Genomic DNA, 7,500 nt, shown 5'->3' on the forward strand with positions numbered 1-7,500 from the left:
ACAGTGTGCCCGAATGTACCCTCAAGCAAGAGAACTATAACCCAAGACAGTGGAAGACCATGGTACAGAGGCTATGGCACTACCCAAGACTAGAGAACAATGGTTTGATTTTGGAGTGTCCTTCTCCTAGAAGAGCTGCTTACCATAGCTAAAGAGTCTCTTCTACCCTTACCAAGAGGAAAGTAGCCACTGAACAATTACAGTGCAGTAGTTAACCCCTTGGGTGAAGAAGAATTGTTTAGTAATCTCAGTGTTGTTAGGTGTATGAGGACAGAAGAATCTGTAAAGAATAGGCCAGACTATTCGGTGTCTTTGTAGGCAAAGGGGAAAAAAAACCGTAACCAGAGAGAAGGATCCATTGTAGTACTATCTGGCCAGTCAAAGGACCCCATAACTCTCTAGCGGTAGTATCTCAACGGGCGGCTGGTGCCATGGCCAACCTACTACCTCTCTCTCTCTCTCTCTCTCTCTCTCTCTATATATATATATATATATATATATATTTATATATAAATATATATATATATATATATATATATATATATATATATATATATATATATATATATATATATATATACATACAGTATATAATTATCCTGTCACGTTGTCTAGGATTCACTCAGAGAACGACAATATCCCACAAACTGTCCAAACTAGCGTGTTATAGTTAGGAAAGAATATTGGGTAGAAAGGGTTTTAATCTGTGTGCATGCATATGTATCTAAATATTTAGCCATCATTTTATGGACTGTTGCGTACACTAGTAATATTATGTATCAGAATTACATTTTGGGATATTACAAATTTTCGATTTCAATTGCTCTCCATTTATTATTATTTTTTAGGAGTAGATTTCAATGTAACGGGTTCAGTTAAAGTTTATTGTATCTTTTGTTAGCCATTCTTTTCACTGCCCACAGGGCTTGGTCAATCTCTGTCCAATTTAGTTTTCAAAGCCTGGTAGATTCTTATCTTTTTTTATTCCGTTATTCCTTTCCATTTTTTTAACATTGCCCTCAGAGTAAAAAGAAAAAAGAAAAAACAAACATGACTGAATTGAATAGTTCGATAATATTTTGGATTCATTTTTCACCAGTGCATGAGACACAATGGTATCCGGATTTTAAATTATTATTTTGTTTTTGTTTTACAAAAAACTTTTTCTTCTTAAGTGAAAGACTGCAAGAACCTTTTATTATTATTATTATTATTATTATTTGTGTTGTTGTTATTATTATTATTATTATTATTATTATTATTATTATTATAATTATTATTATTATTATTATTATTTTTCATATTATTATTATTATTTTTCATATTATTATTATTATTATCTTTATTATCATTAGCTAAACTACAACCTTAGTCAGAAAAGCAAGTACCTTTAGAAATATTTGTTTCAATTACTTGATAAGCTTCGAGCTTTACTACTATTACTATCATTATATAACGATCTCTCTCTCTCTCTCTCTCTCTCTCTCTCTCTCTCTCTCTCTCTCTCTCTCTCTCTCTCTCTCTGGCCAACGGACATTAAATCAAACTTGGCAATCGCTGAATTTCATGAAAGCTGCTTTTCACCAGTAAAGATTATTTTCCTTTCCTGAAACGACTGAAAATAACCGTTTGATTAACGGAAATGCAATATGAAAATCTATATATATATATATATATATATATATATATATATATATATATATGTGTGTGTGTGTGTGTGTGTGTGTGGGTACTTTATATGTATATATATATATATATATATATATATATATATGTGTGTGTGTGTGTGCATATATATGTATATATTATATATATATATATGTATGTATGTGGTTGTACTTTATATATATATATATAATTATATATATAAATATATATATATATATATATATATATGTGGGTGTACTTTATATTTATATATATATATATATATATATGTATATATATATATATATATATATATATATAAATATGTGGGTGTATTTTATATGTATATATATATATGTGTGTGTGTTTGTATATATATATAAATATATGTATATATATTTTATATATATATATATATGTATGTGGTTGTACTTTATATATATATATATATATATATATATATATATATATATATATATATATATATATATATATAAAACAATTAGAATAGCGCCAACGTTATCTCTGCGTGTTGTAAGAGGCGACTAAAAGGGACGGGACGAGGGGGCTGGGAACCCCCTCTCCTGTATAAAAAATCGTGTGAGACAGCAACGAAGAGATGGAGCTGGGGGGAGAGTGACTGCTCCCCGCACTCTAGTTTTGGGGTGTTTGAATGTGCGTGGATGTAGTACGATAGAGAGTAAGAGATGTGAGATTGGAAGTATGTTTAAAAGTAGAAGGATGGATGTATTGGCCTTGTGTGAGACAAAGATGAAAGGAAAGGGGGAAGTGATGTTTGGTGAAATGTCTGGTAGAGTGTCTGGGATTGAAAGGGGAAGAGCGAGAGAAGGTGTGGCTTTATTGCTGAGTGAATGGATGACAGGTAAAGTAGTGGAATGGAAGGAGATATCATCTAGGTTAATGTGGGTAAGGGTTAGGTTGGGTAGGGAATGTTGGGCGTTTGTCAGTGCATATGGGCCAGGTAGTGAGAAAAGTGAAGAAGAGCGGAATGAGTTCTGGAATGAATTAACTAGGTGTGTAGAAGTACTGGTTAGAAGGAATTATGTAGTTGTCATGGGTGACTTAAATGCTAGAGTGGGCGCTGGAGAGGTAGAAGGTGTCATTGGGAAGTATGGCGTACCAGGTGAAAATGAGAGTGGTGAGAGACTGGTAGATATGTGTGTTGAACAAGAGATGGTAATAAGTGCTAGCTTTTTTAAAAAGAAAGATAAAAATAAGTATACATGGGTAAGAGTGGCAAATGGAAGAGTAGTAGAAAGGGCATTAATGGATTATGTGTTGATAACTAAAAGAATGTTTGGAAGATTGAAAGACGTGCACGTGTTTAGGGGTATGGCTAACTGTATGTCTGATCATTTTTTGGTGGAAGGAAAATTAGTTGTAGCAAAAGAGTGGGGGAATAGAGTAGGTGGATGTAAAAGGGAGCTAGTGAGGGTTGAAGACCTAATAAAACCGGGGGTAGAAAGTAAATATCAGGAAAGGTTGAAAATGGCATATGACGAGGTGAGAATAAGAGAAACTGGTAATTTAGAGGAGGAGTGGAAGTTAGCAAAAGAAAATTTTGTTGGGATTGCAAGTGATGTATGTGGCAAGAAGGTTGTTGGAGGCAGCATGAGGAAGGGCAGTGAATGGTGGAATGAAGGAGTGAAGGTAAAAGTGGAAGAGAAAAAGAGGGCTTTTGAAGAATGGCTGCAGAGTAATAGTATAGAGAAGTATGATAAATATAGAGAGAAAAATGTGGAAGTAAAGCGCAAGGTACGTGAGGCAAAGAGGGCAGCTGACCTGAGGTGGAGTCAGGGACTGGGTCAGTCATATGAAGAGAATAAGAAGAAGTTTTGGAAAGAAGTGAAGAGAGTAAGGAAGGCCGGCGCAAGAATTGAAGAGACAGTGAAAGATGGAAATGGAAGGTTGTTAAAAGGAGAGGAGGCAAGGAAAAGGTGGGCGGAATATTTTGAAAGTTTGCTGAATATTGAGGATAATAGGGAGGCAGATATAATTGCTGTTCCAGGTGTTGAGGTGCCAGTGATGGGAGATGAGAATGAGGGAGAGATTACAATAGAGGAAGTGAGGAGAGCACTAGATGAGACGAGAGTAGGAAAGGCATCTGGTATGGATGGTGTGAAAGCTGAGATGTTGAAGGAAGGGGGTGTGACTGTACTTTAATGGTTGGTGAGATTGTTTAATATATGTTTTGTGTTGTCAATGGTACCAGTAGATTGGGTCTGTGCATGTATTGTACCACTATATAAGGGTAAGGGAGATGTGCATGAGTGTTGTAATTCAAGAGGTATTAGTTTGTTGAGTGTAGTTGGAAAAGTGTATGGTAGAGTACTGATTAATAGGATTAAGGATAAAACAGAGAATGCAATCTTAGAAGTACAGGGTGGTTTTAGAAGAGGTAGGGGTTGTATGAATCAGATTTTTACAGTTAGGCAGATATGCGAGAAATATTTAGCAAAAGGTAAGGAGGTGTATGTTGCAATTATGGATCTGGAGAAAGCGTATGATAGAGTTGATAGGGAAGCAATGTGGAATGTGATGAGGTTATATGGAGTTGGTGGATGGTTGTTGCAAGCAGTGAAAAGTTTCTACAAAGGTAGTAAAGCATGTGTTAGAATAGGAAATGAAGTGAGCGATTGGTTTCCGGTGAGAGTGGGGCTGAGACAGGAATGTGTGATGTTGCCGTGGTTGTTTAACTTGTATGTTGATGGAGTGGTGAGAGAGGTGAATGCTCGAGTGCTTGGACGAGGATTAAAACTGGTAGGCGAGAATGATCATGAATGGGAGGTAAATCAGTTGTTGTTTGCGGGTGATACTGTACTGGTAGCGGACACAGAAGAGAAGCTTGACCGACTAGTGACAGAATTTGGAAGGGTGTGTGAGAGAAGGAAGTTGAGAGTTAATGTGGGTAAGAGTAAGGTTATGAGATGTACGAGAAGGGAAGGTGGTGCAAGGTTGAATGTCATGTTGAATGGAGAGTTACTTGAGGAGGTGGATCAGTTTAAGTACTTGGGGTCTGTTGTTGCAGCAAATGGTGGAGTGGAAGCAGATGTACGTCAGAGAGTGAATGTAGGTTGCAAAGTGTTGGGGGCAGTTAAGGGAGTAGTAAAAAATAGAGGGTTGGGCATGAATGTAAAGAGAGTTCTGTATGAGAAAGTGATTGTACCAACTGTGATGTATGGATCGGAGTTGTGGGGAATGAAAGTGATGGAGAGACAGAAATTGAATGTGTTTGAGATGAAGTGTCTGAGGAGTATGGCTGGTGTATCTCGAGTAGATAGGGTTAGGAACGAAGTGGTGAGGGTGAGAACGGGTGTAAGAAATGAGTTAGCGGCTAGAGTGGATATGAATGTGTTGAGGTGGTTTGGCCATGTTAAGAGAATGGAAAATGGCTGTCTGCTAAAGAAGGTGATGAATGCAAGAGTTGATGGGAGAAGTACAAGAGGAAGGCCAAGTTTTGGGTGGATGGATGGTGTGAAGAAAGCTCTGGGTGATAGGAGGATAGATGTGAGAGAGGCAAGAGAGCGTGCTAGAAATAGGAATGAATGGCGAGCGATTGTGACGCAGTTCCGGTAGGCCCTGTTGCTTCCTCCGGTGCCTTAGATGACCGCGGAGGTAGCAGCAGTAGGGGATTCAGCAGTATGAAGCTTCATCTGTGGTGGAAAATGTGGGAGGTTGGGCTGTGGCATCCTAGCAGTACCAGCTGAACTCGTCTGAGTCCCTGGTTAGGCTGGAGGAACGTAGAGAGTAGAGGTCCCCTTTTTTGTTTTGTTTCTTTGTTGATGTCGGCTACCCCCCAAAATTGGGGGAAGTGCCTTTGGTATATGGATGGATGGATATATGTTCGATTACAGTTATAAATAAGACATATATATATATACATTTATATATATGTATATATATGTGTGTGTACTATATATAAATATATATATGCATATATATATGTATATATATATATATATATATATATATATATATATATATATATGTGTGTGTGTACTATATATAAATATATATATATACATATATAAATACATATATATATATATATATATATATATATATATATATATATATATATATATATATATATATATTCTTTCCTGCCACGCTCAAGGACTAGGCATACCTTGGTGAGATGTTGTAACCCCAGGAGCTACACTCGGAAACTATAGGCTTCCACAAATTGCCGAACCAGCCGGTTGTAGTTAGGAAAAGGGGAGGTGGTTGAAAGGGTTGAATCTGGTGTGCGTGCGCGTGTATGCGTTTGCATATCTAATTAGATATTCATACGTTATATATGACGGCTTGGTTTTACTAGTGATTATTATATTGTTATTATTAAAAATATTTTACTAAATCACTTACGTTACAAATCGGAATTTCTTTTCTAGGAGATTAATTGATCAAATGAATCTCCTAGGAAAGGAGGTTAGTGTTTAGTTCACGGTACCTCAATCTCCCCCAAACTACTTGTGTTTAAAGATCAAAATAAATAAGTGAATAAATAAATAAATGAATAAGACTTAAAGACCAAAGACCAAAATTGGAATTTCGTAGTCAGTTATTTAAGTCTAATACGTTGCGATATGAAACAGATCTAATTAGTCTTCGTAAATTCAAAAAAGTATTTTAAGATTTAAAAAAAAGAAAATACTGACACCGGCGAAGCACGAACTGTTAATGGCCTTTTTTATAAGTGAGCCTCTCCATACATAGGAGTTACTTATGGACCCTTTTAGAAACTTGGGACTCTTTAGTGGCCTTGATAAGCTCTTAAGCTCTTTAGGACTCTAGAAAGTAAGACAGAGGCTTTTTCTAAGAGTTTTTTATATTGCTAGAATTAGAGAAGAGAAATTGTTTTTCGGGAGCCCTAGAGATTATTAGGAAGTAACATGAATTTTGTTTTGAAATTTGAAATAGATTAAACTTAATTCCTTAGATTCTAGTTTCATTGCATTCTCCTGTTGTCATTTTGTCTATGGATAACAAATCTTGTAATTTAGGATTGCTAAGTCTGTATTAGAAAAGGTCGAGAAAATATAATTTTTTCCCATCACTTTTAATTGATATAGGACCAGCAGGTTAAAGGTTTATAAAAGTCGCTCATGAATGGCAGAGGCAAGGGTCAGGGACATTGCCCTAGCAGAGCAATGGCATAGAGACTTACTATGTATACATATGATCAGCACCCAAGCTAGAACCAGGGAGGGTCAAGCATTGGTTACTGATGGCTCACCTATAGGCTCCCACAAACACCCCAATCCTTAGCTCAATGGATGGTAAAGTTACAGACACTTAGAGTAAGTATCGAGCTTAAGCAGGTCTCGAACCCCAGTCCTGCTGATCACTGATCAAAGGACATTTTCAATAGGCTACCACAAAGAAGTTTATTTTTTGTAATAGACTTTGGCCTAGCAAATATAAGGCAATAGTAAATCTTCTAGTGGTTATAAAAGTTATCGTAAAATGATGATAACTTGGACTACAAAACTGGTAATAATGATTAAATTATCTCTAATGATAACGATAAAACATCAGTGCAAATTAGGATGATAATTATAATGATGATGATAATGAAACCTGCACTATATTCAAACTTTCCTACCTCCCTATCTTCATATTTAAATTTTTTAATATGAAAATTATTTCGCCAACCTGTTCCTAAACTCATAAATTCACAAACCAGGAAAAGGTTTCTCTCAACATTACATAAAGATTACTTTTATCATATTGCAAGTCTTTCATAATGCTCATGTTTTATACCCGACTCATTTTAAATTTAAATGCCGTATTACTACACTCCATAAATCTGTTCTCCACAATTCCCTA

Source organism: Palaemon carinicauda, chromosome 7, assembly GCF_036898095.1.
Source record: "Palaemon carinicauda isolate YSFRI2023 chromosome 7, ASM3689809v2, whole genome shotgun sequence".
NCBI classification, from domain to species: domain Eukaryota; kingdom Metazoa; phylum Arthropoda; class Malacostraca; order Decapoda; family Palaemonidae; genus Palaemon; species Palaemon carinicauda.